The sequence below is a fragment of the Monodelphis domestica genome, chromosome 7 (assembly GCF_027887165.1).
Source record: "Monodelphis domestica isolate mMonDom1 chromosome 7, mMonDom1.pri, whole genome shotgun sequence".
NCBI lineage: Eukaryota > Metazoa > Chordata > Mammalia > Didelphimorphia > Didelphidae > Monodelphis > Monodelphis domestica.
The window spans coordinates 163,907,804-163,931,198 of NC_077233.1; positions in this window are offsets into that span (position 1 = coordinate 163,907,804).

Sequence of the window (23,395 nt, forward strand, 5' to 3'; positions counted from 1 at the left end):
TTTTTCTCTTCCCCTCCTTCCCATGAATATTTACTAAATTGTGTCATGCTCACAAATAGAGACCATCTCATTGGCTCCCTGACTTTGCACTAATTATCCCTAATGTCTGAAATGTACTTTTGCTTTACCTTCTGCCTTGGAATTCCCAATTTCCTACACCACCCAGCTCAAGTGCCATCTTTAAAAAAAAAAAGCCTTTTCTGATCCCCAAGATTCTAGTACTCTACTTCCAAAAACCTTATATTTTTGTTGTTGTCGTTTCTCCATTGAGAAATATATATGAAGAATGGATGAAGGTATAGCTTAAAAATTACATGGTCATAAATCTAGAGTTAGAAAGGACTTAATAACCCATTTGTTCAAACCAAGCATTTTACAAGTAAAGAAACTAAAGTTAAATTACTTGTTCAAAAATCACACAAGCAGTAAATGTCAAAGATGAGATTCGAACCAGACTCTCTGACAGAATCAGCACTCAAGTGATTACTGTTATAAATTGCAATGACTGACTGGAAGATATTGTGTTCCTTTTGTCCCCATGTAAATTATTTAAAGTGAATTTTTTTTTTCTATCTAGTATAGGATCTTTATTTTAACTTTTCTCTTTGTAACACCAGAATGTAATTGATTACCTGACACATAAAAAGTGTCTTGAAATCATTTTAAAAATTGAAATGAAAGCAGAAGGATACTTTAAATCATATTGATACTCGTCTTCAACCTTATAATCTAACTCCATATCTTTAAACTCCTTTAAAGTTCTCTTCAACTACATAATCAAAGGTAGATTGGGAAATATTTTCTTGGGAATTTTAACTCTTGATGAAGTTTTCAAAGGCTATTTATTCTGGAGATTCCTTTAACTTCTTATGTCTAAGCAAATTCTTATGTCTAAGCAAATCCTTTTCTGTTATTTACAAAAAAAAAATAACCAGAGAAAGGAGAAATCACACGCTCCCCTAATGAGCCCATTTTATTGTTTATATTGTGCATTAAAGAGAATAAAGGTGGGGAAAACAGCTGAACTAGATCAAATAAACACTGAGGATGTCCATGTTGGATATGACTTAATTTTGAAGGTATAAGGGGACTATTTATTCTTTATCTCTCTCATTTTTTTCTTTTCTTTTTTAAAATTACACATAGAAACACTTTTTGACAATTACTTTCTTACGTTTTGAGATTAAATTTTCTCTCCCTCTCCGTTTCCCCTTCTATAGGTGGTAAATAGTCTTATGTCAGTTATACTAATGCTTTTATGCAATACATATTTCTATATTCTTCATGCTATGATAGGAGACACATATCAGACATATAAGAAGAAACTCAAGAAGGAAATGAAATAAAAGATGATGTGTTTTGATCTGTAATCAGGTTCCAACAGTTCCTTATTTGTCTGTGGATGGCAATATAAATCTTTCAGGTCTTATTCATCATTTTTTATGGCACAATAGTATTCCATTATGTCCCTATACCACAGCTTGTTCAGCCATTCCCCAATTGATGGACATGCCCTCAGTTTCTAATTCTTTGCCACTACAAAAAGAGCTGCTAAAATATTTTTTGTGCAAGTAGGTTCTTTCCCCCTATCCATGATCTCTTTGGAATATAGACATTGGAGAGGTATTGCTGGATCAAAGGATATGTGTAGTTTTATGGTCCTTTGAGCATTGTTCTATCTTGCTCTTTAGAATGTTTGTATCAATTCACAGTTCCACCAGCACTGTTAGTGTCCCAGTTTTGCCACATCCCCTCCAACATTTATCATTTTCCTTTTTGGTCTTATTAGCCAATCTGAGAGGTATGAGATGGTATCTTATAGCTGTTTTAATTTGCATTTCTCCAATCAGTAGTGAATTAGATTTTTTATGTGATTATAAATAATTTTAATTTCTTCCTCTGAGAACTACCTGTTCAAATCCCTTGTCCATTTATTGACTGGGGAATTTTTTGTATTCTTATAAATTTACCTCAATTTTCTATATATTTGAGGAATCATGCCTTTGTCAGATATTTGCTATAATTTTTTCCTTCACTTTGTTTCCCTTTTAATTTTGGCTGCATTGATTTTGTTTGTGCAAAAACCTTTAAAATATGATGTAATTGAATTTATCCATTTCATTTTTTTTGTAATGTTCTCTATGTTTGGTTTGGCCATAAATTATTTCTTTATCTAGGCATTATTTTTCTTAAGACATTGAAAGATGAAAAAATACAAAGTACTAGAAATATTCATGTACTTATTATTATAAAATATGTGATAAAGTATCATAACCTATCAATAACCCATTAGCTGATAAGCTTACTTTCTGATCTCTAAAAAACATTTTTGAAAATCATCTACCTATGTATTGAGGTCAGGGCAGTGATGGTGTGAGAAGGGACCAGAATGGCTTTTACTAATTACAGTGATATAGTTCCCTGAAAGGCATACAGACTTATAAGATCCTATTAAATTTATTATTTTTTGTTACTTACTATGAAAAGTAATTGTTTTTGATGGGAACAAAATGTCACCTTCAAAACTATTCTCCAACAATATTTTTGCCACACATTTGCTGAAGTCACACAAGATTTCTTGAAAGCTTTCAGAATAGTATGACGTTACTGAATGGATATCTGATTATTAATACAAAAGAGTAATCAATTGTGTTTGCCAAAAGTGCTTGATATAGTCTGGAAGATAGATTAATCTGATTGTACAAACAGGAATGAAATTCCCCAGACTCTGCTATTTGAAGACTGTGTTGTGATCATTGCATCAAGTCTCAAGACATTGAAGAACGCTCTTTTCATTTATTTCTATTATTATCTCTATCTACATAAATGTGTATATACACATACATATATATGTATATGGCTATCTCTCTTTTTTCTCTCTCTAATATATATTGCATATGTCATATTCCATGTGTGTATGACAAATAATAACAAGTAAACTAGGTCCTAAACGGAATAAAAGAAAGGGAGTAGGTTGGGCTACCTCTTGTAAACTGTTGGTATTTTTTAATGATCACAAGCTTTTCCCTCAAACACAGGCCCATTTTTTAAATGTCAGTATCCTTCTGGTAATGCTCTATTACTGTGAGTCAGAGAAAACCACAATCTCTGAAGAATTAAGGATAGGTCACTAAGAGAGCAGTGGAGATGCATATAGTGGGTGTGAGAAGGCTAAGACATTTTACCAAAGAAAAATTAGAGAAGTAGCAGCATAAAAGGCATCTTCAGGAAAACAAATGCCTATAAAGAATGGTGAGATGGTCATTCTCTGAGAAGGACTGATGACTGATATACAGCTCATGTACTATATGAGCACTTAACAAGTCACCAGATTGGGAAAAGTGGTACCCAGCATGTTGGTTGGCTGTTCTGTGAAGCAGAGGTTCTAAACCTATTTTTATGTCATAGACTTCTTTGGAAGTCTGGTGAAACCTACTAGCCCCTTTTCAGACTTATTGTTGTAAATGCATGAAATAAAATACATAGAATTTCAAAGGAATTCAGTTGTGTTGAAATACAATGTAAAAAAAAAATTAGAAAGTCTTGCCTGAATCTTAGGTAACGAATGCCTACTGTAGAGGATTTATGGCAACACAAGATGAGAAGATATGGATAGATCATCATTTTTACCACTGGTGAAAAGACCCTCCTCTATACCTCACAGCTTCAGCACAGTATCCGAGAATAATGGTATTGTACACAAGTACATACTTGTTGGGAAGCTTCTCTCATAAGGGAATTTTATTTTTTCTTGAAAAGTAGACAAAAGATTGGTAGGTTTATTACATATCTCATTCAAAAGACACCAAAATCACATGGCCACCAGGTTATCCAAAATGATAAGGGGAGCCACTGGAAATGTCAGTTTTCTTTCTTTTTTATTTCCATTCTTTCTCTCCTTGAATAAGGCACCAGGGTAAACACCAGTTCAACAAAGCTCATTTCAGGACTTACATTTTTTTTAGATCATAACACAATGAATGGTGTCATGATTTTGAAAGACCATAGGAAACCATTTCCAAAACTTTGGGAAATTGCTGTAAATCAAGCACAGAATGTTTCAAAGAATGCTAATATTAATTCAGCATGGAAAAGACAAGAAAAACTGGAGAACATTAAAAAGTCAAAGGAAAATAGCTTATGCTAGAGAATTATGGGATAGAGATTGTCTGCATTTTAACATGCATTTTTCACAATTATTATACAAGGATTGGTTAGGTGTAAAACAGACAGAAACAAAATAAATAAATAAATAAACCCCCTAACCTGCCTCTTGTTATTTGTTTCCCTAATCAGCCTGTTGCTGTCCAGAGGAAAAAAAAAAAACATTTTTTGGAGCACTTTTATTCTATCACCCCTATCTTTGTGCCAAGGATACAAAGACTTTTCTAGGAAATTTTAGAAAGCTTCCTTTAATGCTGACCTCACTCATTTAGAGGAAAGCAAATTGGGTTCAAGAAGTAGAACACGTACATTGTTAAATAATATTTTTACTATGATGTTTGTGGTTTCCGATAGAAAACATTTTCCCTAAACTAATTTAGAAAACTGTTACCATGTAAGTGGCTCCGTTAACCCAAGCCCACTTAGGCCAATTGGTTTCTCCTGAATACAGCCTGGGAGCTTTGAAGAGGGATTGGGGGTGTGTACGTGTGTGATGAGGGGGGGTTGAGGGGAGCCTTTCACAATTGTGCCCTTTCAATTTCTCATTTAAATTGGCTAAGGCTTTTCAGATTTTCTCTAAGCATTTCGATTCTGTACCAGTGACCTTTCATTTTTCAGTTTATAAACAGATAAGAAACACCTACCATATGATGCCTTGCATTTATATTGTGCCTCTGCAGTAATTAGTGAGGTTTCTGTATGAATTATGCCATTTAACATCTGTTATTAAACTATAAGCACATTTATTGCCTCATAACAATATCATTACAAAGGAAAGCTGTGCAGATGAGAAGCATTTCTGTGTAAACCCTAATAAATGTACAATGTGTGTGTGTGTGTGTGTATAAATATTTACTTCTCCATAATTCTCTCTCTCTTTAATTGTAACTCTGCATTCAGCCATTTTAATTATCCTGGATCTCTAGCCCTTTTAGCATTTAGATATTTAACTTTAATGTTCTGTTGACAGGGTTTTCCCATATTTAATCTACATTATGTGTTCGAGGGCCTCCGCTGCTCCAGGAACAAAAAAGTGTGAACTGAAGTATGAAGAAATGAAGACCAGTCCTGGCTGATGAGAACTTAGAGCTGGAAGGGACCCCAGTTTATCCAGGCCAGCTCATACCAGGTTCAGAATATTTTAGAACTGGAAAAGATGTCGATTTCCATCTACTTATATCACAATCTAAGAACACAGGGACTTAAAGGACCATAGATTAAAAGCTAAAATAGACAGTAGAGGCAATTTATCTTATCCAATCTAGTCCTCATCAGAGCTGCCATTTCCTTCTCTAGCTCATTTTACAGTTGAGCAAACTGAGGCAAACAGGATTAAGTCACTAGGCACAATGTATCAAGTGTTGGATTGGGAGTCAAGAAGACTTACGTTCCAGAGTTCAAATCTGGACTCAGACACTTACTAGATATGTGACCTGGACTAGAGACTTAATCCTGTTTGCCTCAGTTTGCTCAACTGTAAAATGAGCTAGAGAAGGAAATGGCAGATCCCTCCAAGGATCTGCCAAGGAAAGGCCAAATGGGGTAAAGAGGAATCAGACCCAATTGAAAAATGAGTAAACACCTGGGAAATAATATCTAGTTCAGTGCCCTAATTTTACAATGATGATCCTGAATCTCAAAGATGTTAAACCACAAGAATGGCTCTGCTCATTTTACACATAAAGAAACAAAGAGACCCCAAGAGTTGAAATGCAGATAATTAAGTAGACAGTAAATGATGGCAAGGTCAGCACTGGAACCCAGACCAACTGACTTTAGATTAATACTTTGTTTTACCAGCCTAAGTCAGTACCAAAATGAGATTTTACTCATATTGTACATGAAAACATAGGAAATGCTAGTGACCTTCTTCAAAAGATCTCTCTGAGCATGATCTCCTTTTTATAGTCTGTACAATAGAAGCAATTGGAGAAATAATCTAAATTTACACAGTACTTATAACATGTGTAAATTTATACAAAATCTACATAAAATTTTACATATACAGTCATCCCTCACTATATCCTGGTTCACTTATCCCAGCTTCACTGTGTCACAGATTAAAAAAAAAAATAAATCTAATTCTGTCTGATGGAGTGATACTTATTGCAGCACACTCTTGGCTGATGGAATGAAAGGCGACCAACCACAGCGCCCTGTTCAGTATCCTGGGAGCTGATTGGCTCAGTGACTCTAGATAAATAAGAGTGTAGAAAAGGTTTATAGGAGAGTGGGAAGGGTTTATAAACCCTTAAAATATATATTTTATATATTTTTATATTTAATATATGTATAATATGTAATATAGTATAACTATATAGATATAATAATAAACATATAATAATATATAAAACAAAATAAATATGATGCTATTTTGTGGATTTTCAACTATCACAGGGGTTTCTGGAACATGATTCCTGACTCCTGCAGCTGGTGAAGGATCACTGTATTGTCTCATTTCAACTCATGAGAATCCTAGGGGGTATTACTAATATTATTATCCTTAATGTACAAGTGAGAGAATGGAGGTTCAGAGAGGTTTTGATTTGCCCTATATCGCTCAGGTAGTTAGTGGCAGAACAGGAAATGAACCCAAGTCTTCCCCATCCACCAAATGTTCATTCTCTACGTCATTCTGCCTCTAGTTAAGTTTATGATGTGTTGTTTGTCATCTTCGTTGGCATCTGATCTTTCCTGGAGTTCTGTCATTGTTCAGTTATGTCCAAATTTTCATGATCTCATTTGGGGTTTTCTTGGTAAAGACATTGGAATGCTGGGCCATTTTATAGATGAGGAAACTGAGGCCACAGTCATATAATAAGTATGTTTTTTGGATTGAACTCAGATTTTGCTGGGGCTAGGTCTGGAACTCTATCTACTGCACCACCTAACTACCTATTTACTAGAATTTACTGGTGCTTTGGTGTTTATAGCCTGGAAAAGTTCTGGGATTGTGTGGTTGGGAATTGAAAGCCCCTGGCTGGCCTGGAACTCTGGTGAAACTGAACATTATGAATTAAATTGGTTAAAGGATCTAATAGACTTGGCAGTTGGATTGATGCTGCTTTCTTTTAACCCTGGAAAGGGGCTAGATAGCTAAGGAAGGATGAACAGTGGGATGGGGGGCATTTCTTTCTGTGGTTGACTTGCCAAAGAAGTGTAGCACACAAAGAGCTAGAAGAAGAGAATTTGGTACTTATACTGGGGCTCTAATTTCTTCTTTATAGATGAAAGCAAAAGTAGGAATGAACACAAATCTCTCAGTACTAAAAATGCCTTTAGCCATTAGAGGAGGTCATGGCCTTTGAGAAAGGGGACATGGATCCACATGTTATTTATAACATTTTTGTTTTTTATTATATTAAATTATATTATTTATTTTAATATGTATATCATATATTTATAGTCTTTATTATATTTTATTTTATTGTAGTTTTGCTTTGTTATTTATTATATATTATTATATATTATTTATACGTTAATACCTTCCTTCTATACCTTTGGAATATAGGAGGAGGTAACAATGGCAGCCTAGAGCAGAAAATCATACATTTAGAAAGACCATTGAATTCAACTCCTTCATTTTACAGATGAGGGAAGTGATGCTAGAAGAGGTTACCTTACCCAAAATCATCAAACCTTGTATGTCTTTATGATTTTTACTCATACTATTCCCTCTCTTGGAAATAGTCTTCCCAGTCTTCTTTCCTATCAAAACCCTACCTATCCTTCAAGACCCAGTTCATTTACCATCTCTTCCATGCAATCTTCCCTCACCATGCTGACCAGAGAAAGCTCCTCTCTGAATGCCTACAAAACTTTGGTTGAATCCTTATGGCACTTGTCACCTGTTACCTCTTATTGTCATTACTTTTGATAGAGGCAGCAAGGTGATACAGTGGTTAGAGTCCTGGATCTAGAGTCACAAAGGCCTGAATTTAAATCCATCCTCAGATATTTACTAGCTGTATGACCCTGGACAAGTCACTTCACCTATGACTACCTCAGTTTCCTTAGCTGTACAATGGGAATCATAATAGCACCTATCTCCCAAGGTTGTTGCAGAGAGAAAATGCAATATTTGTAGAGCTCTTAGCACAGTACTTGGAACATAGTAGGTTCCTCCCAAGTGCTTATTCCCTCCCTCATTTCCTCTTCAACTTGTGAATAAGTTATTTTTTTAATGTTTCATAAAGCTTTTTGCATTCTTAGCTCAATTGGTTCTCATAAGAACCCTTTAGAGTGAGTACTACTTCATTCTTATTTTAAAGATGAACAAACTAAAATTTGTAGAGTTCAAGTGACTTCTCCATACTCACACAACTAGTGTCAACAGTGAGATTTATTCCTCTGTGTTTCTGTTCCAAGATCAGCCATGACACCAAGCTGCCATTCTCCATTAAAACCACTAGATTATGAATATCTTAAGGGCAGATCCCATGTATTATTCCTTTTTGTAGTTCTCATAGCTCTTATATCATCAAATCCTTATTGAAACTAGACTCTCAAATATTTGTTGAAGGAATGAGTGTATAAAAAGAATTCCATTAGAAAGGGAATTTCATAAACTTATTCAAATGTTAGAAGCATTTCTCAACAACTATGTGTACTATTTGACTTAGAGGTAAGTGAGAATTATATGCAGGGAAGGTATACTAATAGGGTTGCAGAAATAGGGTGCAACTACAAATATAAATCATAAGTGCTGAAGTTAAGGGTTGAGGATGATGGAAGATGGACTCCTTCCTGCCTTGTGGGTTCTCCAAATCACCCATTACATTCAGAGTTCTGCAATAAAACTATTGGCTTAAGACTGTTTGCATTAATATATAATTTTCCATTTTCCTGGACACCCATGATTATTTACTTTTACTTAGCAAGAGTCAGTGTGGTTAGAACTTTTTCAAGGGAGACATTAGAAGCCTTAGAAGTTACTTAGCTGCCAGTGCTTCCATTTGATTAAGCAGTTTCAACCATTGAAGAAAATCCTGCATCTTACTGAAAAATCTGCCAGTGATTCTCTTACCATTAAAAGAAAACTTTTTACTTGTCTAACCTCATCACTGAAACATAGCTCCCCAAACTACCATGACTGGCTTCTATAGCCTGAGATGCTTATTTCCCATTTAGGGTAGAGATGGCAAAGAGCAGAGGTAGGTTACATTATTACTGAAATGCTATCAACAGAATTTGACAATGTTGGCTAAAAAAACTATGAACATAGTGGTATTGCTTCTATACTCCTTTGCAAACCTCTGTTCCTGATGCTCACTTCACCATTCCTCAGCAGCCTTCCTTGGAAGTTCTCTTTGCCCCATTCTCTGATTGGTTGGTTCTTCCCAAAAACTTCCATTTTTTTTCAGAACCTCCATTTTTAAGGAAAGTTCCTAGACCAGTCATGTCATCATTTCTCTCTAGCTTCTATTTCTGATCCAACCTTTTCCCTTCTCCATTAGAATATAAAGGTAGAAAATGGCTTTATTTTTGCTTATATTTATATTTCCAGTGCCCAGTATTCTGTAAGTGCTTAATAAATTATGTGCTGACTTGATTTTGCTTTTGTATGTCCCCTCTCACCCTCTCATCATACTTTTGTCTATCTCCTTTCCTCCCCAGACTTCTCTTGTTTCCAATGTGAGATATTTTAAAATCTTCTAAAATTTTTTCTTTCCCTTTGAAGAAAATCAAAGAACTAATGTTGAGATGCAGAAAACTACCTCCTGTGATATAAATATGATGAGTTGTATATGTATGTTAGTAGTGGTATATATTTGTTATATATATGAAATATATACATGATTACTTGAGTAGGAAAAAGATCTTATATGCCCTCAAACAAAATAAAAAAGAAACATATTAAGAAATGTCTTCTATATTTCATAATCTATTGTACAAATGTGTGTATATATATCACATATGACATATATAGTGTACCAGAGTGTAAATGAAATATATCCTTTCTAATGTATTTTAGATCCTTTTCCCTGCTCTCCTCTCTTAAGTTGGCTTATCACCAGTACTGGAACTTGGCCAAACTCATCTTTAACATGACTTGACCTTGAATCCCTCATCCAAAGCTTAATCTCTTCCTGCTTCATCTATTGCAATTTCCTCTTTTATGGTGTTACAAGAACTTGTTAAACTTTCCAGGGGCCAGAATGCCTCATGCTTGAGAATAGCAGAGCCAAGGCATTCTCACTATCTGCCAACTTTGTGTCAAGGCTAGTTGTCCTGCCTCTGAAATGCTCTGACATTTCAGAGTCAGTACACCCAGAGCTCTACAAGGAATGAAAATATGACCTCGAGTCCCCCTGGTTTCTAGACCCCAAACTGAATGATTGGGCTCCACATTATGGCCTGGGACTTCACGGATGGGAATTCTTTCTTCATCCTGTCCTGCTGCACTGGACCATGCTAAAAGCTTTATGTGAGCTCTGGGGACATTCTGTCCCTTTATCAGTGTCATAGAAAGACTATAGAGGATGACCCAGAGTACTCTTCTGTCCCATGATTCAGTGATTCATGTGTTTCTGATACACATCCCAGAGAAGGTTGTGTCCTATGCTATTTAAACTTCCCCACTATTACATCTAGCTGTAGAGTTCCCATAACTATTAAACATTTTTCCTTGTCAGCTCCAACAATAATAATTTAAGTTCCTGCTCTTTTCAGAAAACTGTGTGAAATATCAAAGTAGGGGAGAGAGAATAAATAAAAGAGGACCCCTACTTTCTTGGAACTCAGGTTTTCAGAGGGAAAATCATACATGTAAGCATGTTCAACAAAACTAAGGAAATAAAAATATGAAATGAAACTATAGTAAGTATACAAGGGATAGTCAATCCAAGTACATTAGAAATATTTCTTTAGACCTATTTTTCATTTTATTGATGCTTTGTTTTTATATTGTCCACATTTCTTAGTATCTGTTTTCTTCCTTTTTTCAGAACGCTTAGTATTATATAACAAAGGGAAAAAAGAAAGAAAACCAGTTCAAGAAAATTAACCACTTTTTGTTTTTAATGAATTAATGATAAAGCATTTATTAGGTGCTATTTTTTTTGTGCCAGGCACTATACTAAGCAGTGGGAACATAATACTAGAAAACAAGGCAGTTATGCTTGCAAAGAACTCATATCCTAAAGGGGGGAGGGGATAAGTTGGCGGTAGAAGTCCTAGTGGTGGCTGTAGTGGCATGGTTTGGATAGGGGTGGCTGGTTAGGGATTTGAAAGTCTGACCCCAGGAGAGGTGAGGTGAAAATTCACTTATCAGAGCCCAGGGTGAACCCAGAATCAGAGTGTAAGATTCCTGAAGGAAGGGGATGGAGAAAAAGGCTGGAGTAAAGAAGTGGTGTCTGGAAATGCATATAATATTAAAAAGTCTGACAATATATTTAGTATTTCATACCTGTATTACTCCACCATACAAAGGAGTAGGCCCTTTCTAAGGTCTTTACTTCTTACCTTCAAGGTTTTCTTTTCTTTTATGTAAACCCTTACCTTCCATCTCAGAATTAACAGTGTGTGTTAGTTCCAAGGCAAAAGAATGGTCAGGGCTAGACAATGGAAGTTAAGAGACTTGCCCAGAGGTCACACAGCTAGGAAGTGTCTGAGGTTGGCTTTGAACCTACGGAATCTTGTGTCTAGGCAGGGCTCTCATTTCACTGCGCCACATAGCTGCCCCTCAAGGATGTTTTTTTTGTTTGTTTTTTTTTTTTGTTTTGTACTTTTCCTAGATTCCATTAATGTTTTCTTTGATTCTTACCCTTCCAATGCTATCTGTTGAATCAATTCAATTCAATTAAAAAAAAAACATTTATCGAACATTTATTACATGTCAGGCACTGTGTGAGATGCTGGGGATACAAATAATCCTTTCCTTCCAGTGACTTATTTTATAATGGAACATTTTACCTTGATTACTTTTTAAATAATTTGACTGTAGTATTATTAGTCATAGAAAGATTTACTTTTTTGTATGTGTGTATACACAAATGCATATAATAACCATATGCACATACAAACATATGAAATACATATGTGTATGCATATATGCAGGCACACATGTATGTTTTTCTCTCAAGAAGATCTGTGCTTTGATTTTAAATGCATTTCACCTCATTTCTACTTTTGGGTCAAAATATTTTATTATTTTACATTCCATATTTTTTGTTGTTCATTTATTTCAGTTGTGCCTTATTCTTTATGATCCCATTTGAGGTTTTCTTGGCAAAGGTAATAGTGATTTGCAATGTCCTTCTCCAACTCATTTTATAAATAAGGAACTGAGGTAAACCAAGTGAAGTGACATTCTCAGGTTCATACAGCTAGTAAGCATCTGAGACCAGATCAGCCTTTCTGACTCCAGGTCTGGCACTCTTATCTGCTACAACATCCAGCTGCCTTTTCATCCTATGGGATCCTGGATTTCCAGTTAGAAGGGACTTCTGGGACCATATAATCAATTTGTGTCAAAAACAAAGCATTTGAATAGCTTACTCCTGATTGCTGAGCAAGATTAAAATATAATTGAGAAATATTTACAAAGTAAAAAGACAACAAAACAGTCTATGTTATTACATGACTTTCTAAGTCAATATGTGCCCATAGACATTTTTATGCACAGTTTAGTGGCCCACATTTGTTTTATTTTTATTTTTTAAAATTAAAAAATTAGCAATTACATTTTATAACAAATTTCCATGAAAGTTTTCCTAAGTTATATGGTTGAATTTATCTCCCTTCCTCCTTTCCCTTCCCCTCTCACAGTCCCTATTTCTATTTGAGATTGACACAACTGGTCTCATTTTACAGTATAGAAAAATTAGAAGTGACTTTCCAGGAAGTCACTGGCAGAGTTGGGACTTGAACTCATGTTTTCTGGCCCTAATCAGGTTTGTTTTCCACTATGCCAGTGTATCCACTCCATTGTCAGGGAAAATTCTATATTTGTAATTCTACAGAAAAAAATTGGGGCTGACAGAAGACAAGAAAGTAGACTCTAAAAATAAGAAGCAGAGGAAAGACTGATTCAACTTCAAATATTATAGATGGATAAAATGAGCTCATTAGAAGAATTTCACATTGAGGTTTTAATACCCCTAATTAACATAGCTCATTCTATGAAGCATCACCAAGTAAGCTATTACTAGTCCCTGTGCATCATCTGAAAGCTCCAGTGTTTTAAGAGTGAGCAGGATTATCCTTGGTCATAAGTATTCCTTTTTTGTATTTTCTCTTGATTTCTAGAATGATCTTATCAATGACAGGTCCATTATGAGGAGATGCAAGTCAGTGTTTTAATGAAAACTGATGTAGTTGCTTTCTGTACCTCTTTGGTTCACATCCTTTTTCACATGAAGTGATGGAAGACATTTGGAAGATTCCCCACATTCAAGAAAATCTGTAATTTTCTCTCCCTCCCTCTTTCTGTCCTCTTTCCTCTCTTCTTTTCCCCTCCTCATTACTTTCTCTCCTCCTTCCATCCCCTCTCTTCCCCTCTTGCTCCCTCTTTCATTCACTTTCTCTTCTCCTCCCTTTCCCAATCAGACTGAATGCAGAATAAGGGAATTCTCCTCTCCCCAATTCATAAATAGTTAACTGCTGAATGATTTGTACTTAATGGACATCAGGGAAATGTAGGCCCAGATTCTCTTTACCAGTTATCATTTTACCATCCTCTAACCCTGTCACGGTAAAGCTTGGTTTTCCAATTCTGGACACTTAGGAATGACTCACTTAGAAAAATGCTTTCCCCCCAATGTTTGGATGTAGAGTAGTATAAAGAAAATAAATAACCAGGAGTAAATGCCCCATTCTTCTACTTCTTCTAGTGGAATAAGCACCATTGAGGGTGGGAGGCAGAATGGTAAAATGGGAAGAATTCTAAAAAATGGAGTCATATGACTTGCTTTCAAATTCTGGCTGGGCCACTTACTCCCTGTGAGATCTTTGGTATTCTTTCTGGACCTCAGTTTCCTCTTATTTAAAATAGGGTAGAGGTGGATCAAATGTCCTCTAAGATGTCTTTCAACTCTAGGTCTATGATGACATCATATATTGTGCTCCTAGAAAGGAAGGTTGGAACTAGGAATTGGGGAAAAAGAATATATCACTGCAATGAAAGACTGTCAAGTGGGCCAGGGGTTAGACTTCATTTGCTTTTCCCTGGGGGCTGGGGTTGGGGGAAAGGTGGGTCAAACTTATAAAGAGGTGTTTAGTATTATTTTAAGAGAAAAATAAATTCCTAGCAATTAGAGCTATCCACAAGTGAAATGTTTGCTTCAGGGTGGAGTGGAATCTTCTTGGAAGTTGTTAATCAAAGGCTAGCCGACCACTGGTTTGGGTATGTGATAGAAGGGATTCTGGCCAAAATATGGTTTGGACCTATGATTTATTTGGGGTAGGGGAGCTTTGGGTGAGATACATTCTCTGCAACTTCAGTTCAGAATCTGCAGTTTATAGTCTTAGAGAATTACCTGTAGCCCTGAGAGGTTAAAGGACTTACCTAGCGAGGGTCAGAGGTGGGATGTAAAGTGAGAGCTTCCTGACTCTCAGCTGGGCTTTCTGTCCATAATGTCATGTTGCTTCTCTATTAATATTGCTCTTTAAATAAATTAAGTAGACAACCCACCAAATCTACTTATTAGATGCTGGCCATTTAATCAGGATTTAAAGCATTGGTTCTACAGGAAAATGGACTCCAAATTTAAACAACTGACTTACAAAAGAACTATTGAAACATGGTCCATTTGTATGCTGAGGACTGTCTGGTTATGTTAGGAACTAGTCAAAGCAGTAACGTACACATCTGGTTGTTGGTAGCAACCATGCAATTACCAATAAAAACTCGTGATCAAATCCTGAAAACTAGAGCTGATTTCATGAAATAACTCATGCAGGTTACAATTTCAACATTTGCCAGAAATAAGTTAGAAAACTACTGAAACATTAGAAAGAAAACCTCTCTCTCTCTCCTGTCCTCCTGCCATTCCACATATTCATACACACACATATTTACAAATATACACATCTCTCTCTCTCTCTCTCTATATATATATATATGTATATATATATATATAGGATGTAGAGTATATATATATATTATATATGTGTGTTTATATATACACATATACATACATATAGAGAGAAACAAAGAATGGGGAAAAGAAAGAGAAAGAAATAGTAAAAAGGAAGTCTTAAGAAAGGATTGTGCAGATCTTAGTGTGTTGAGCATCAGTATTCTTATATACCATCTACCCCAGGTGCCAAACCTGCTCTGATAAATAGCCTACTTGGCATATTATGCACATTTTGCTGATTGAGGCTCAAGCAAGTCCAGTGTTTCATTTTTGTCTCATGTTTTATCAAATATTTCCTCTTAATAGTAGTAACCAGTTTTGTTTGTTTGTTTCTTTTAATTAGCATTATTGAGTGATAAACTGTCTCTTACCTCATTTTCTTTCTCTTTTTCAGTCCTTATTCTGAGAGGAGCAAAATAGAAAGAGGAAAATAATCAGATTGCATAGACATGGGAATTTTCCAAAAAGAATCCTACATGTCAAAGATGGATCCCTCTTTAGATTGTCTTATCCTAATTGGAGATATGGGGGCAGCCGCAGAAAAATGTGATTTATTTAAGGTTCAGGGATTACTTAACAAGTAGATAATCAGGATCATAGGGCCAGAGACATAATCTGAACTTTTCAGATTCTTTTTCATATTCTCCTCAAATCCACCTGCAGAGAGAACCCCCCAACAAGTTCTCCCTCTCATATCTATATACAGCAGAAGAAATACTCATTGATTGATTAAATTTGATTCACTCAGATGGGTAATAGGTGAGTTAGCCCCAGACAGTGTGAGGATTAAATTTCCCATGACTTTAAGAAGATTTTGTCAATACAAGGAAAAAAAAAGTTAGTGTAGGCTAGTATCTATAATACCAATAATACTTATACTACATATTATTCTTTTATACCAATGGCTGTACTGGATTTACATATAAATCATTTACATATAAAGTTCATATTTAAATTGTACTTTGCATAACTACTATGGAACATATAGGCAAGTAAATGGATCTCTTCTCAGAATACTGTTTTAAATGGATAAAATAAAATACATAGGATTACCAAGAAAACCAATTATTCTAAAAAAAAGATGCATTGTTCCTATTCAAATTCACAGATATTCTTCCCTCCCCCCACAAAAATCTATCCAAGTTAAGAGCCCCAGTTGTATTAGATAATAAGATGCTACCACGTCAGAATTTTTAAAATGGTCTAATACTCCAATGGATATGTGTTTTCATTGGTATTAGCATCACTTCAATGACACAGTGTACCACAATACAGACATAACTCTTCATTTCTTGTGAGTTCCATAAGTGTACTTCCATAAAGTCATTGTAGGAAGTTCATTTGACTTGCTAGGGACTTTCCCCTGTGTTTGCTCAATATTGTGCAGATTCTGATGGAGTTTGTGGGATGCCCCCCACTTTTGCTATGTTTCAATCATTTTTTTCTTCTGGGCATGCATTTCTCTGAGCTACCCTTTATACTACCTTTCACAAGTTATTCTTCATTTTTCAGATGTTACACATGGTCATGCCTAACATGTGCCTTTCCATTGCCTTTTAGTTGATTCTCAAATTTTATTTTTTTAATTTTTAATTTTTTAAATTTTAAACATTATTTTATTTGGTCATTTCCAAACATTATTCACTGAAAACAAAGATCATTTTCTTTTCCTCCCTGCCCCCCCTCCTACCACCTTTCCCTCTCCCATAGCCGAAGCATTATTCCACTGGTTATCACATGTGTTCTTGACTTGAACCCATTTCACTGTTGTTGGTATTTGCATTAGAGTGTTCATTTAGAGTCTCTCCTCAGTCATATCCCCTCCACCCCTGTAGTCAAGCAGTTGCTTTTCATCAGTGTCTTTACTCCCACAGTTTATCCTCTTCTTGTGGATAGTATTTTTTAGATCCCTGAAGATTGTTCAGGGACATTGCATCGCCACTAATGGAGAAGTCCATCACCTTCGATTGTACCACAATGTATCAGACTCTGTGTACAATTTTTTCCTGGTTCTGCTCCTTTTGCTCTGCATCACTTCCTGGAGGTTGTTCCAGTCTCCATGGAATTCCTCCACTTTATTATTCCTTTTAGCACAATAGTATTCTATCACCAACATATACCACAATTTTTTCAGCCATTCCCCAATTGATGGGCATCCCCTCATTCTCCAATTTTTGGCCACCACAAAGAGTGCAGCTACGAATATTCTTGTACAAGTCTTTTTCCTTATTATCTCTTTGGGGTACAAACCCAGCAGTGCTATAGCTGGATCAAAGGGCAGACAGTCCCATATCACCGTTTGGGCATAGTCAAATTTTATTTTTAAGCAATTTTGGTGTTATATTTCTCAGGGCTATGCTGTATCACCAAAAGACTAACAGCATTAAAAAGATAGACTGGGTTTCATGAAACAGCTTGTGATAATCAAAAGTACCACGAAGTTCCTCAAAGGCAATCCAGTCTTCCCCTTCACTTATATGTCCAAGTCACTGTTTATAATAATAATAATAATAACAGCATTTATAAAACATCTATTATGTGGCAGGCACTGTACTAAGTACTTTATAAATACTATGTCACTTGATCTTCACAAAACCATGGGATATAGGTGCTATTATAATACTCATTTTACAATTGAGAAAAACATGTTAAGTGACTTGCCCAAGGTCACATAGCTATTAGTATCTGGGGTTTGATTTAAACTCTGGTCTTTCTGACTTTAGATCCAACATTCTATCCATGGGCCATAGGACTGTACTAGTCCTAGATAGGGGGGAAATATGAAACCTATTACATGTTGCCTATTCAATTGCCTATTATATCCTAGACAACAGATATTCTTTATTCATTTCTGTTTGTTTTCATGTGACTACACAGGCCAAATTTGATAATGATTATGGGGGGAAAATTCAGATGATATCCAAAGACATCAAACTACTTAAAATATGGCTGAAATTTCCAACTGCTATTACCATTAAATAATCTGATGATTACCTTTCAAACACTTAGAAAACTTTTGGGGAAAAAATAGAGATTAGCTTAAGATCATGGGAAAATATGTGGATTCCATGTAAAGTAGGAGAGATCTAAAAAAGGATGATTTTGAAGGTCTCCCTGATTCCTTTCATGAGAGGTATAGTTAACCCATCTACCTTGTTATCTTCTATCTCCCATTAATGAAGCAAATATCCAGTGACTAAAAATATATTCATCTATCTGTTCTGCCATGCTTCCTTAAAAATTTCTGTTCAGCTTCACATTTGCCATTATTATAAAGTAATGTTTATTATACTACTCCTTGGAAACATTTCTATCATTTTACAGATGGGAAAACTTAAGGTTTGGAAAAAGAAATTATTTTTATTATTTTACCAATAGCCCATAACAACATGCTGAGAGTCCTAGAATTTTAATTTACAGGTCTTAAATCAAAGAATTATACACAAGACGATTTAAAAGGGCCTCAAAAGATCATCTAGTGCAGTCCCAGGACTTCTTACTCATAAGGCATTATCTCTATTTTTACAAATAAGATAACTAAGGCAATGAGAGGTAAAGCACCTTATCCAAGATCACAGAGTTCATAGAACTGCTTAACTATTGTTTAGGGGAACCAAGGGCTAAGGTTTGAGGGATTTCAGCAGATTATCTGATGTAGTACCCTGCTTCCCAAAAGTAAAGTATTATTTCCATTTTTATGAATAAGATAACCAAGGCAAAAAGATGTTAAGCTCCTTGCCCAAGATCACAGAGTTATTAACTGCTGGGAGGGGAACTGGAGGACATAATCCTGGTCCCTTTCTTCCTAGTATAGGACTCTTTCCACTACTCTAAAAGCACTTTAGTTTCCATTTTTTCCCTTAACTACTGAGCTCTGCCATTCAAGAATGACCTCTATGACTTACTGTTCATAGTATCTCTGGATTTTATTCCCCTCCCAGTTGTGGCCGAATTGTTATTCTGTGCAATCTAGCTGAGAATCCAGATGATTGCTACTGATGCCATTGGTAAGAATATCTAAGAGTGTGGGTATTAGTATTTAATGGCCATCATCCTTCACTTTATAAACTTTGTTGGCAACCCCAACTGATGAAAAGACTGCCAAGTTCTAAGCCTAGGGAGTGAATTGCACACCAATTTGGTGGTACTGATTCCCCCTGAAGGATGCCAAGTGCACTGTAATATTTTTCAAAACTTCAAAGTACAGTCAATTTTATCATACTGATTGGTATGGAGCAGGAGAAAGCAGGGAATGTCTGGTGGAAATCATGTTGTGATTTATTTTTTATTTTTTTGGTTTCCACTGCATCTCATTAGAAAACCGTACCTTCTCCTGCTCCAATATTGTGATGCTCTGATTCTGACTGTACTGATGGGCAGATGTGCGTAGGGGATACCACAGGGCTCAGGGAAAGGAAAGACTTGAAGCTTAACTGTTATTAATTTTTGTGCTATGAAATATTTTTCTCTTATAAATACATACTAGGTTTGATTCTTGAAAATGAATCTCCTGGGAAGAGGGGTCCTTCGGGATGACTCATGAGAAGAATTCGTTTTCTCTGCCATGCTATTTCATTAAGTGCTGGCCCATTCACTGCCATTGCTTTGTAGCAAAGGTTGTACTAAGTCAGCTCCTATAGCTTGTGAGAGCAGATTGTTGAATTTTCCAGATGAATCATGACACCTCCTTTGTTAGAAATCAGAGCTTGATTTATTTGTTTTTAGGTGTTTAGCCCTTAGAAAATCATAATGAACATGTTAATAATACAGATAACACGTAAAATGTGTCGTAAATACATTTTTTTTCCTTTAGAGAGAACAGGATGTTAAATATTTACCAGCACTCTTTTTTTTTTTTTTAACTCTTACCTTCAGTCTTCAGTCAATACTGTGTATTGATTCCAAGACAGAAGAGCAATAAGGGTTAGGCAATGGAAATTAAGTGACTTGTCCAGGGTCATACATTTAGGAAGTATCTGAGGTCATATTTGCACCCAGGACCCCCCCATCCCTAGGCCTGACTCTCAATCCACTGGGCCATTTGTCTGCACCCCAAGCTCTCTCTGGAAATAAGCTAAGTATTAAAGTAGATTGGAAACAAAACCCAGGAATTTGGTGAGAAGTTTAATAATAGGATTAGGTTTTGAACAGTTAAAGTGTAGGTCCTGGTGACTTGTACTGCCCTGTTGACTCATCTCCACCAGAATTTCTATACCTTCCCTATTCTGGATACCTTAAATTCTCCTGCAGTTTTAAGATTTTTTTTTAATTTTTTATCTATTATCATCCATCATGTAAAGTCCTTGAAGGCAGAAACTATCTTTTTTTTTTAATTGTATTTGTATTCCTAGGGCTTAGCACAATGCCTGGCACTTAGTGAATGATGAATGCTTATTTATTGGACTGATTTGACTTATGAGCAGCATAGAGAGCATTTACTCAAGGAGTCATCAAAGTGGCTTTTATAAAGGAGCTAAACCATATTACTTCCAATGGAGATGGCTGTCCAAGACTGCAGAGGTACAAAAACAAAGTAGTAAAATGCTTCAGGAAACCTATTCAAGACAGAGAGTCCTCGATCAATGAAGAATTAAGAATTTTAGATCCCCAAAGTGAGTCACAATTCCAGAGGGTGAAGACAATATCTGTCTCTGTGTAGATAGATACAAAGCTCAGGGGAAGAATTTTGAAATCAAATTAGAGAGGGGACTTTCTCATTTAGGGAACCAGGGGTGAAGATCAGATTTCAAAGGGCTAACAATAATTAAGGATCAAAGTGAAACAGATCATTGCATTATACTTTAGTTATTCATGAAGCCCAGGGAATGGCTCCAAGGGATATGAGGAAGTACCTGCTAGGAACCCCAAAGAAGCATTTGGCTTCAGGTTCTAAATGCTTCAAGGAATTTAATGACTTTGTCAGAATTATTGTCTGTTGGTTGGTAAATTTAAAGTTTTATTCAGCAGTGATTCTTGGTGAGGTTTAAATGAATTGTCTCTAGGAATTATATTTCATTTTTATTAATTTAATTCTAGGTCTAGATCATTATCTATTTTCAAGTGGTCAATATTTGCATATATTGCTGAACAAAGGAGATTATTCATCTCATTTCATTTCATAATCTGAGGGAAATGAAGTTTTGATCCACTTGATTTTTTCTGTATGGATGGTTAGTCCAAACTCTTTAGAGTGATTATGGCTTTCAACCAGGAAATGACTCTATTAAAGGGCTTGATGAAATCTTTACAATATCGTCTACAAACAACATTTCTTAAAGACCTCACTCTATAAAAATCCCTTTCCTACTGGATTCTAGAACGATTCTCCTTCATGATAGTTGCAAACTATGAAGATAGTGTTTGAGATTGCCATTGGGACATTCTAAAACTCATTTTAATGACTATCAGAAATAATGGTATACAAAAAACACATATTTGATATAATTAAGTTATACAGCTAAGTCTCAACATTCTAGCCCCCCTTGGGTAGTAGGACTATAAGGGGGAATAGGTATTAATTATTAAAGGGTTGGGCTTGATTATTTAAGAGTTTAGTCACCAGGAATTTAATGAATTTCAACAAGATTTTATTTACAATTTATTTACAAAATGTAGAAAGAGTGAAGCAAGAAAGCAGAGAGAGGATAAGGTAAGATATCTAGCCTCAGCACTAAGTAATTTACTCCTGGCCCCTCTTGAGCAGGGAAAATTAGTTTCAATTGGCCTTGGCAAAGCCAAGGACCAAGGAAGTCTCTTCAGAAAATCCAGCAGTTAAGAGTCAGCTCTTCACTCACCATGTGTCAGAGCAGTCAGCAGATCCTTCTGCCCCTCTTCACCAGCCTCAACTAGAAAACATGAAGAATTGAACTCCAGCAGAAGTGGAAGTGGAAGTTGAACTCTGCTCCAAGAATCCCCAACTCTGTGTAGCACTCTCTCTTTAAGGCATTTTCTCTTGTGACACTTCCCCTTATTCCACATCTACCAATCACAGATGATGCTCTGCTCTAGGACTGTCCAGAAGGCAGTTAATTGATTCTGATTTGTTACCCACTATTTCACAGGTTGGTCACAGACCTCCCACTAAATGATTAAGTGGAATGTTTACACCTTGGGTGATTAGATCTAACAAGAGCAGATCTTCCCACTCAACTTTAAGTAACCTGTTTGCACTTTTTGTGATTGAATCTAAAAATAGGCAGGTCTTCAAATTTAACTTTTAAGTAGGGTGTTTACACTTATGGGGAAATTAAAATCTAAAAATACATGAGTTACAATTTAAATCTTTACAATCAGGGCAAGAGGTAAGTACCTTCATTGTTACAATTAGAGGAGAGCCAAATCCTCACAGGACCCAGAAATAAAGAGAGGGGAAAATTCTCCCCATAACATTTGTACAGGACATGAGCCACCAGCACACACTCTGGGCTTATTTACTCATCTAAACTATCTCCACGTTGCCCAGTCTGGGTTCCCAAGGAAGGATCACTCCTATACAACTATAATTCAGATCTCAGTATTAAGTAGTATGGGGATATGGATATCCTGCCAATCAGGGAAGGACACTGGTGACTGGTGATAAGATTGCTCTGATTGTATTTGGACTAGGAATTTGTGGGCTTTTATTTGTCTCGTTTGTTATATCATCTTGCTTTCTATGTGTTTTATTATTGCACCAGAAGGAGAAACTGAGGCAAGTGAGAAAAACATATCTCTAAAATAAAAAAGGGGGGCTGGGTATGACGGAATTGAGTATGCTATTCTCAGAATGAGCATTCGGCTTTCAAAGGCTAGTTTGGTACTTTTGGTTGTTTGAGGACTCCAGGACAAGTTTATGAGGGAGACAGGTGAAAAATGGAAAGGGCAGTGAACAACTGGGTCCTGAACGGGGATAGAGGTGTTTTGCATTGTAAGTCAAGGCACAGTGCAGGGATCTGTCAAGGAAAAGTGGAAAGTTTTGTGTTGGGAACTTGTATATATTGCCTGTTTGCTGCCTAGTCAGTTGGCACTTCTTAGCTCATCATTGAAGTGCTCTCTTTCACAGAGGGGAATGAACAACTGTCTCTTTTTGCTCCTTCCTTCTGATTCCAGGTTTTGTTTATTTGAGTGAGTGGGGCATTTGTCATCATTTTTTATCTCACACAGAAGATAAT